The sequence below is a fragment of the Magnolia sinica genome, chromosome 19 (assembly GCF_029962835.1).
Source record: "Magnolia sinica isolate HGM2019 chromosome 19, MsV1, whole genome shotgun sequence".
NCBI lineage: Eukaryota > Viridiplantae > Streptophyta > Magnoliopsida > Magnoliales > Magnoliaceae > Magnolia > Magnolia sinica.
Genome location: NC_080591.1, coordinates 52,748,193 through 52,759,459, shown reverse-complemented (window position 1 = coordinate 52,759,459; position 11,267 = coordinate 52,748,193). Strand labels below are relative to the sequence as shown.

At 37.1% G+C, this 11,267-nt stretch overlaps 1 long non-coding RNA gene across 1 annotated transcript; it reads right to left on the bottom strand.

Moving 5' to 3' along the window:
- Positions 1-6,300: 6,300 nt before the first annotated feature.
- LOC131234433 (uncharacterized) lies at positions 6,301-6,872 on the bottom strand. Its single transcript, XR_009165709.1, has 3 exons — positions 6,761-6,872; positions 6,618-6,680; positions 6,301-6,444 (listed from the first exon to the last, which is right to left on the bottom strand). It is a non-coding gene; the product is annotated as an uncharacterized LOC131234433 (long non-coding RNA).
- Positions 6,873-11,267: the final 4,395 nt, after the last annotated feature.

The window sequence follows — 11,267 nt, the reverse complement described above, 5'->3', positions numbered from 1 at the left end:
AAACAAACCCGCAATCTATTAGGGCGCACTATAGCGCACTTCGGGCGGACCTGGTTTCTAGTTCTCTTGATTAGGTCGTTGTATTTTGCGGTGGCGATTCCCGAAGCATGGGAGCTACTCTTAGACTAGCAGAATTACATGAACGTCATGACGTTTCTAGTCAAAGCCTTCGGCCCGAACTTCAATATATAGCTATCAGGGGCCAGGCTAGCCCGAACCCCCGAAGGGGTTTATCATTGGGTGTTGGTTGATCAACTCTGATTGCTTTTAAGTTGTTCGCTCAACCAAAAAGTTCATCTACATCCCCTATTCAAATTAGAAATCCTACCTTGCCTCTTATCACTGCACTTATTCCCTGTGATCATTTTCAAGTTTTGGTTTGTCCTAAACGATGGGGTAAGGTCCCATAATTGTGCACATGACGTATTTTTTATTGGACTGTCTTTAATAGGAATAATCTCACACCAATTTACACAAGGGTTGATTAGCCGTGGAATCAAAGTAATAACTGTTGATCTTTAAAATAGACAAATTTTATGCATCATCTTCGAAAGGATTCTGCGCTAGAATCAAACACAAGGAAAATTTTAATGATTAAGAAATAAATTGATAAGAAGAATACCAAAGGACGATCTACGCTAAAATAAAATCAATTCATCAAAGCCTTTGATCCTTATATTCCAATCTATACTTTCTATTGTCAAAGTGGCTAGGGGAAAAAATTTAGAATTCAAGTAAGAGGATTGTGGTATCTATCAATAGTGGATTAAATGTTAAACTCTAGAGTTCTATGAGCAAATTTAGATCAAATTAGTTAAAACCTTGCTAGTATCGAAGTCCTCATATGGGTAAACGATATGACCTTGTATAAAAATTGTTTACTCGAAGTTTGATTCCCCTTCCTGTGGATTACCCTAATTCAAAAATTGCTTACAGATCAATTACTCTAACTTCGATACTGTCACCTTGCTGCATAAACGTTTTATACAAATGGTGGCACTCTTATTTAGTAATAGCTTGTTTTTTGAATCAGGGTAATTTTCTTTTTCACTTTTTTTTTCGGTCCCTTTTGTGCTCATAATTCCTGTGAAACTATCATCACAACTACGATCACCCATTCATGATCATATGGCATCTTCAACAATTGCTCCTTCTATAATTTATCTCTAAGCAATTGATATGTATTGTCTTTGCTTGTCTGAGACAAATTGAGAGAAGAAATAACACTGTTGGAGCCTTTAACACTTCTGGAGTGTTTTCAAATGCTATAGTTTACATAGAGCATTACTCTCAACATAGCTTAGAGAGTATCTTACTTTTGAAACTATTGAACTCGAATGGAGTTTTGGTTATTTCACATTGTAATGTTGTTATTTTTATTATTCAATTAACCATAAGGATGTCTAGTTCCAAAAGGTTGCTTTTTCTATACTCCTTTGGAAGTTTCTCTATTAGAAGTCCTTAAGCAAAAGGCACTCCATTCATTTTTGTTCGTGAATCTTTATCCTATCAAGTGTTGAGAGTAATCTACGAAAGAATTGGTGTATCTGAAACTCCACTAACAAACACCCCGTTTGGGGGATATAGTTAAGTAGGCATGAAAATATTATAATGCATACCTTGGAATAGAGACTTGTGTTGGATGTGCATACACATTTCGGGTTATGTGGTATGACGTGCTTCCTTTATCGTAGCGATTGACCTAGTTAGAATATCTTTAAACATCAGAAGAAGGTTTTATCGTATATGGTCCTATCTTCAATTTCCCATCCCTCGAAAAAAAACTTTATTTGGGCAATCCTTTAATAGGAAAAGTTTGATCATTGATATAGATTGTTTGGGCGATCCTTTCATAGAAAATTTCTACCTAGGGTGACGACGCTCCTGCTATTGCTATTAAGTAATTGCTCCAATTTCTCGTCTATGCTCCCTTATGTCTCACTATGATCCCAGTACCAGATTTGTAGAATGCCTTCATTTATTGGGCTTGTTTTGCTAGTTAAAAGTATTTTCACATTCATTTGTTAGCGCAAGTGAAGATGGCGTCAAAGTGTTTCAACTAAAATACCATATGTTGTGTTCTAAGCCTTTGTTAAATGCCTTGGGAGACTACACGGTTGGTTCTTTTGTGTGGTAAGAATCATGTGAATTTGCATATTACACGACATGTATCATTTGTTTTAATGGCATACGATAACTATTCATAGTGATAGAAAGAAATTGAGTAAGAAATAAAACATGCAAGGTGTGTGATTTGATGGATGAATATAAAACATTGTGCTGTTGTGGATATGGGTGTCTCTGACCCTTACAATGCTTGGTTTTATGTATTTACCATTATATGCCATCTCTTCGTATGCATTCTTTTGTTTTTGCACTAGTATTTGCGATTGCTGGAAAGGCCTCTTGATCTAACTTGCAAACATGGTGTCATCAGCCAAGGGACTTCAACTGTAAGTAAATGCACACATGGATTTATTTATTTATTATTATTATTTCATTATTTCATTTTGAATACTTGGGTTTCAGGTATATATTTTTTTAATGTGCACGTGGATGCCTTAACCTGAATTATTTCCTATGTCTATGAACTGCAGATGGACAGTGAGGGCACCCTCGACCTTAAACTGTGGTCCAACAGTTGGAGTGGATACATTCTCTTTTTAATAAACCAGTGTATGTTGTTACGGGACTAACGCCAGACTAACGCCAATCCTTGATTTCTTTTGGGGGGGAGGGGTCAGGCTCGGGTTGTATGACTTTGGTAAGAGCTTGAGTTATTAGTTCTGACTTCCCTAATAGTTCATGAGAAAGATTTTAGGTCAATAGCCGAATATTATCCACAATAGTCGTACCCCATTTAACAATATGAGGGCTATAATAATTCCAAATCGAGGTGGCATTGCTTTTAGGTGATTTTTTAGGGTCTGGTAAAAAATAAAGGGTCAAGCTCGGGTTGAATGACTTTGGCTTTTCCTGGGCCTAGGCTAGGTTCAAGTCTACGTTGAACAATGATGGTTGGGGCTGGGAGCAGGGTTCATGCAACTGTAACGCTTAGTATTTCTTGGCCAAGGGAGCAGGGGTCGGCCATGCGGGTTGGCTCCATCGTGATGATGCTCATGTGAAATCCACCTTAACAACCGAGTGCTCATCCCATGTTAGGCCCCTAGTCCAAATATCAGTCCCATTCGTGTTTTAGGTGGACCACACAATTGGAAACAGTATATAGTGCAACCCTGCAGCAGGAAGATGACAAGATGCTTATCTTGTATTCTGATTTTGTCGAAGGCCCGCAACTGATGGAAGGTAAGTTTGATTCACCGCAATTTGTTTTCTTAGGGCTTTGATATCTAGTTTTGAAAATCGGTGGAGTTTAGTATCGGTGCTATTAGGTTTTTGATTTTTTTGTTTTTTAAATGTTTCTTCCCCATCCGTTTATTAGTAGTGCCGCAATCAGAAGCTGCCAATACGGTGGATCATTTCTTACCCAAGTATCTTTTTTGCCCTATTGTAAATTTCTATTTTTGCAATAGCAAAATGAACCTAGGAGTCTTGATCCAAGCCTTACATAGTCTCCAAGGTATACGGTTCTCTATTCTTAGAAGACATGCTACTGAGTGTCTTCCTCTATTGGTGGGTTATGTTTTTTCTTGTATTTTCACTTTCTATTGGTTATTAGGGTTCTATCAGTATCCTTGTTTTTTTCCCCCTTACTGTGGTTATTATGCAATTTCATTTGTTTAGGACATGTCCCAGCATTTCTTGTATTTTCACTTTCTATTGGTTATTAGGGTTGTATCAGTATCATTTTTTCCCCCCTTACTGTGGTTATTATGCAATTTCATTTGTTTAGGACATGTCCCAGCAAATGCCAACTCACGAGTTGGCTGCCAGGGATCTTCATGATTTTAAGTGGCGTTTAAAGCATATTTTCATAGGTATGGATTTTGGCTTTTATTTGCTTCTTGAAAACGATCTTTTATTTCCAGGGATCTTTTATTTTCATAGATGAAGGCGACAATCTTGAAAACGATCCATTCGGGTGCAATTTCTTCCCGCTTCTTCGAACACTAGTTGTCGAGTGGCTTTCGCTTCAGGCAGCCATGGATTCCGATTCCACTGATAATATGCTCAGATCTAGGTTACTTCCTCTCCTCTCCATCCTTCCATCCTCTTGATAATGCTTGATTTCTCAGATTGAATGGGGTGATTAGAATGCTAGATCCATTCACCCGGTGAAATGGAATCAGCTTTGTCAACCTACGCAATCTGGTGGGCTAGGCATTCGGAACTTGCACTATTCAGCTATGGAAGATCATAAAAGATAGTAAACTGGAGGAATCTTTGCTCAACCTGCACAACCATGATAAAGGTTTATTCTTTTATTGCTATTTTTCCTTTTTTATTTTTATTTTTATTTTATAAATAATACTGGTACTCTATGCTTTAGGTTATTACATAATATGAATTATCTGGTCCTAAAATATAAATTGATTTCTTATCTTCTCTTAGCTCGCATAGCTTGGAAGACTATCTGTGTCAATGAAAAATTTTGAGAAGGATCTTAAGGAAAAAGATAAATTTCAAGTACGTTTGACAAATATTCCTCTTACTTCTTGCGTGCGTGCTTTGTTATATATGTGCTGCAAGTAGGGTCTCCTAAGTAGATTTTGATTTCTTTGAAGTTTCTTTGATGATCATGGCCACATAGTGTTGCATTAGTTGTCTCGGGTTAGTGTTGGAAACCAATCAATGTGGAAGTTGTGAACCATCATCTGCTGATCCTGGTAAGAAGCAAAAAGGATATAAGAAGAAGATTAAAAAGACAGGTCTGGTGGTTCTGTTTCCTTTCAGGAAATGCAAGAAGCTATAGAGAAGTAGAAGATCACCATCATCTGTTGATCCTGGTAAGGGTTGTTGTCTTTGTTGTAGGAAGCCCATTCCATCAGATTCTCTAATCGCATATCAGCCAACTGATCCCAATAGTCCTGAATTTGGTTATGAATTCTTGAAAGTTTTCATTGAGAAGAATGATTTTTATTCCAGAGAATGCAATGTGCATATATAGGTGTCTGATTTTTGCCATGACTAAAACTTCAATTTACCAGCATTTGTTTTAGAAAAATGATTTTTTTTTGTTTCTCGTCAACTTGTTTTCAGGCATGGAAGCATCTAGGACTTGTCAATCTAGAAACTGTTTGTCAATAAGATGTTTTAGGTGTTGGAGTCATAAAGTCCCTTGATATACATTGATACACCACACTTTGACAGCTTAAGCTTTTAGAGTAAATGGTTGTTTGACATGGTAACAGTTTCTAGATTGACAAGTCCCTTTTGTTTTCTTGCATTGGGAGACAACTAAACATATTTTAACTTCCAAGCTTGAATTTAAGGTTTTTGAACAAAAACACTGCTACGCATTGATATCAGGTTCCTGCTCTCAATTGCTATGTTTCTTTTTCCTAAAAACTCAAGTTGGCCGCAAGATAAGAAAAAGTATGTAGGGAAATGCCTACCATTGAAACCTCCCTAGGTCCACTTCTTTATTCTCTAAAATGCAGGATGCACAATCTGAACTTAAGAAAGAAAGAAAGAAAAATAACAATGGAACAGGCAAAATTGACAACAATAACAGTGAAAGCAGTGAGGGGCTGCAACACAAATAAAAAAGAAAAATCGGGATGAAGATCATCTCTGATCTAACACCAATAAACTGTTCCTGCATGTGCCATCTTTCACAAGAGAATCTGCTGTCATGTTTGCCTCTCAAGCCGTGGCTTTGTTTCCGTTCTGTTTTTGCTTGCGCTTATAGGATAGATGAGGACCTATATTTTTGTGTGCTCCCACCTTTCCGGGAAAAAAAGTACAAGTGGATTATCTATTACTAGAAAATAAGGCCTCAATTGGGGATTGAGTAAACACTTGTGAGGGTCATGTAATATCAGCTCAACTCCTTTTCTTTTTCTTTTCTAAATTAACACGCGCTGAATTTTATATTGAAATATGAATTTCCTTTTTCTGAAGGAACATTCTTATTGGATGCTTGTTTTGCTGGAGCATATTGCCATAATTGGTTGCATCCAACAACACCCTATTATTTAGTTAAATAATTCATCATGGATTATGGGGTTATAGTTGCTTTGATATTGTGAATCGCTGTAACTAACACTTCCTGATATTGGACAGAGAACCTGTTGGTTACAAAAGACATAAGCTTCTAACTCTAAGCAGATGGTGAATCTGCAGAATGTTCTGAATGGCATATGGTGACTTCCTAACAATAAGCTTATATACCTGAAATATAGCAAAATGTTCTGAATATGCAGGAAGTATTTTTACTTTTTACTTGTGCGCCAGAGGAAGTACAAAAGGACCTCCAGCAATCAGGGTCTCTTTATTCGCCAATTCTCTGTCTTTTCCTGCCTCTATTGCAGCCATGGTAGGCTTTGAGAAAAGAAAGAGGTGAATACTCAGCCAGCTTGGTATTAATTTTGGTGTATAAGATGACTTTTCAAATCAGGACATATACCAAGATGCATAATCTATGGTGCAAAAATAAATTGTGTTATCTGTAAGGGAATTTTATGATGATCAATCAAAAGGACTTCTGCTTTTACCTTCAAACCTGCACAGCCTACTATTCATGTGACAACTGTGACAACATCTGGGTGGCGAGCAACCTGAAAATTTTTAAAGCTACATTAAAGAATGAAATTGCCACTAACCATAAATAGAAAAGAAACTAGACAATGTGGCAGACCTCTATGACAACTTCCTCTCCAGGAATGATCTCAGGCCTGTGCTCAGCATCAGCCAAAGCCTCTTTGAGTTCACCAACTAATGACTCATTTCTAACAGCAACCAATTGAGGCAATGTTTTCACCTATTCAATTAAAAAAATAATTTCTGAATGTTACGTAAGCATTGAAATTTGAAATCACTTTCAGTCTCAAAAAATTTCAATCTTAGGCATAAGAAAGCAATATAATGACATGTTCAGTAGATTCAAGTCTTTTCTTACCAGTGTTTAAATTATCTTTTAAAGAGGTATGCACTCATTTTAAAGTGGCACTCAAACAGGCCCTTGGCATTTGAATTTGTATGATTATGCGTGTAATCTGGTTGAGATTTGGGTGTAACATATTTCTCCATATGAACTTTTATGCATTTTTCTTGATGGTTTTGTGGATATTGGACATGAACTTTACTTTCAATTTTCTTTTATTTTTAGACGAATAGATTTGCATCTGGATATAATTAGCTCAGTCCATGTAATATATTTCTATTTTTTTTTTCTCTCATGTTCATAGTTTCCCTTTGTATTATCTTTTATACATTTTCCTTCATCCTGTTCCATGCATATCTTGCCTTTTGTTGTCAGTCATATATTATTGTAAATGTGCTACATTTCATGGTGCCCTGAATCTATCCTGATAGAGGTTACTCAATTGTGTTTTACAGCAATCACTGAAGACAGAGAGGGAGAAGAATAGAGAAATGCACTTCCCAAAGAGGAAGCATGCTATTAAGGTATGAGATTGCAAGATCACTGTGGTAGGTGAGCCTATCTTTTGGTTTTTGTCAGTTAGAGAAATTTAGTGTGGGAGCCTTTGAAGCTTGCATTAATATTGAGTTGGTGAATCCTTTAATCAGTTACCAAAAAGAGGTTCTAGTAATTTTAGCATACACATGTTTTTAGCTATCTTTTGTTTGCTGAGTATTTGAGCTACAAAGGCTCAAGTGTGGAAATATGATTTACATATTCATGAAATCCACTCACAAGTTTGTCTGGAAATTGTTGAACATCGAGTCGGTTCAACTTGTACCTAACATGTCAGATTTTTAATTTTCATAACCATTACGGTGGTATATGAAACCATATTGTTGTCTGGATCATCAATCTAGAATAGTGTCTTCTCACCTATATATTTAATATGACTGCAAGTGTCCCGAACATGGAGCAATGGCATGATGGTTGCAGGTTCAATGTCTCTGCCACTCAGGGATTACATCAGATGGTTGCAGGTTCAATGTCTCAATCAGTAAATAGGCATCAGATCAATCATCAGAGCAACCACAACAACAACCACAACAAGAAGAATTGGCCAATGATGCCTGTAGATCAGGACCATCAAATCAGATACAACCCAAAACCACAGAAAAGGTCAGAGATTCTCTTCAAGACCATCAGCCCATTCCTGGTGATGGATATGGTTCTGAGCATCAAGCTAGATAATGCGAAGAAGCAGAAAGTGTAAGTATTGTTTATTAAAAATAAAATAAAAAACACTAAAACTTCCTTGTTTATACTTTATATGCTTGCGACATCTTCTTTGAAAGGGATTTTGGCGGCTGGTCTTTTTTCTTAGTCACCCGAGCCCAGGTTCTGTCATCTGCTTCTTCTCCTTCTCCGGCTACTATTTCTCCTTCTGTATCTGTCATCCCTTCCATAGATGAAATCTCAGGTCAGGCTCGGTTAGACCCTCAATCCATATCTGTGTTTCACGACTCTCCCATCATTGCAAGCACCAATTAGGCAATTACTCAAAGCCTTGCAGATAAACCCTAGAAATTCTTCCTGTCCAAACGTGGGAAATCTTGATTTCGAGACTGATGGCCTGGATTTTCCGCGTCTGAGGGAGAAGAGATTGGAGAGAGAGAGAGAGTCAAGTCCCCCTTGCATCAAACACCGTTGGGGTTTTAACTTTGGTCGCATTTGTCCTAGTATTACCAACAAGAAGCATTGAAACTGTGCCAGCAAATCGGGATTTTACAGAATGCAAGCAGGTAACTTCTGGGCATTTGAGTTTGTAACGGGACAATTCAGATAGAATCAAATAGAACCTTAGGATGAATAACAATAAAATAGAATCAATTGCACTTGAATGCACACACCCACACCCACAGTACATCCTTCGCTTCTATTATAAATTCTGTTTATTCTTTCTGGCATTACACTGATTGTTGCAAAGATTTTATTTGGAATTGGGATTGGATATTAGGAACATTGTGTGATCTAGGTTATATGAATGAAACTATAATAGTTATCAGCTGCATCTGGTTTATCTACTTAATGTTAACCATCATTTTCCGTTGCAAATTTACAATCAGGATTTGTTCCTGTTTGAATGGTAGCCTCAACCCGGGGAAGACAAACCTCCAGTTCCTCTATTAAAGGTAATTATACAGAAAACTTCTCATTTCACTGATCTTATGAAAAGGGAAAAAAATAAAAAAGAAGACAATGAACCTAGGAATATAGAATTAATATGAAAGAATAAGACAATCATGAACAGTGCGACTTACTAAAAAGTGATGAGGAAGTAACTCTTATATTGTAGTACTAGTTATAGGTCTCTTAAGTCCAACTTCAAGTAGGATAGTTGCAATCTGGAGCCACACTATGCTAGACTAATAGTTATTGTCATCTGAATTCAAATAGCCAATCCAAACACACCTGCAAAGTTTGAAAATATTCGTGAACATATTTTAACTATGTTATGCTGCTTAACCTGTTTCTTGGTAATGATTTTTTTTTTCTTTTTTAATTATATATATGTGTGCTTATTTCAGGATGCCTTTGCTTTTGAGAGATGAAAAGCGAAAATGCTCAACTTCTCTATTGCATATGGGAAAACTCCTGTTGGGCTGGCCCGTGATTGTAAGGTATGCATGCTGTTATAAATTGTTGTGACAGGGGGTAGATGAACATGTGGCTGCCTGTGGCCAGATTGTTTATATATATATATATATATATATATATATATATATATATATCTGTATGTGTGTGTGTGCAATTTTATTTTATTTTTATAATTTTTATACCTGAAAATGAATGCTGGTTTGATGCAGCATAGCCACTTTCAGGTCATCAACTGTTTGTCAAAGCAATTAGTTACAGTTCCTGTTGGTTTTACTTTTCTTTTTTCTTATTCTTTTTTATTTTCCAGTGGCACTACCAAAGATCATGAAAGCAACGGGGTATGAAATAATTAATGAAGGTAAGGAAAACCACTTCACTTTTGAACTTTGGTTGCTATTTATTTTCCTTGTAGAAATCGTACCTTGCATTAAGAAGGAACATGTCTGGGTTTGAGTCCCAACCTGGGTTGGACTTGGGCCTAATATAGACCTATCCTGCCTTCAATTAGGGCTGTCAATGGGCTAGGCTCAGGCCAGTCACATTTAAAATTTTGAATGAGCCCAACTGGCCCAGCCCGTTGACAGTGTTAAGTTTGATCATCAATGTACTAGTGGACTAGTGGACCCCCACAAGAGAAAATCCCAAAGAAGGCCTTGCGATGATTAGGTGGTGTTGCCCTCCCACCCCTACAATGGTGTGGTGATGTGTTCTTTATTTTTGGGACCATGCCCTAAAAGAAGCTGGAAAAACTGATGGACGACATGGATATACAACATATACATCAAAATGGGTCCCACAATGCCCACACATCACCACCATCGCTGGGGTGGCGTCCAAAAAAGGCACACAGTTTTCTTTTGAAAAATTTACAAAATACTACCTTATTTACATCCTTGGTTTTCAGAAAGGTTTTCAATAACGATTTGCCAATGGTAGTTGGCGTTCGTTGTGCAAGGCGTGGGTGGGCCTCACTGTGATGTTTCTGTGAAATCCATCCCAACCATCAGGTCTATCATCTCATGTTAGTGTTAGGTCTAGGATCCAAAACTCTACCCTATCCATGATTTAGGTGGACCACATGATTGGTACATGGCAACACATCCTCCAAACTGTTTCCCATGGTGGGAGAATCATGTATAGGATCCTATAAAAATCAAGGATGTATGTGTCTTTCAAATGTTTTCTTTGGTGTGGCCCACCTGAATAATAGATTAGCCTGATTTTTTTGGCCGGTGGCCACATCTAATGGTTAGAGTGGATTTCATATATACATTGCTGTGTGCCCTTAAAAAATCAATGGTAGCCAACCAACTGTTTTTAATCTTTCCGCTGATATATTAAAAAGAGAGAGAGAGAGAGAGAGAGAGAGAGAGAGAGAGGATCTTACGTATACATCATGATGGGCCCTCAATTTTATTTTATTTTTATTTATTTATTTATTTTTTTTAAAGGTATGAGTTTAACTAGTTTGGTCTACCTAATGGGTAACTTGTAATTTATTAGCCAATGGGACCTCCAAGCTGTTCCCATAGTAAGCAACAATTTTCATGAAAATCATCCCTATCCACTCATCAAGTGGCCACACTTTTATTTTATTATTTATCAATGGCTATAAACTGTTTTA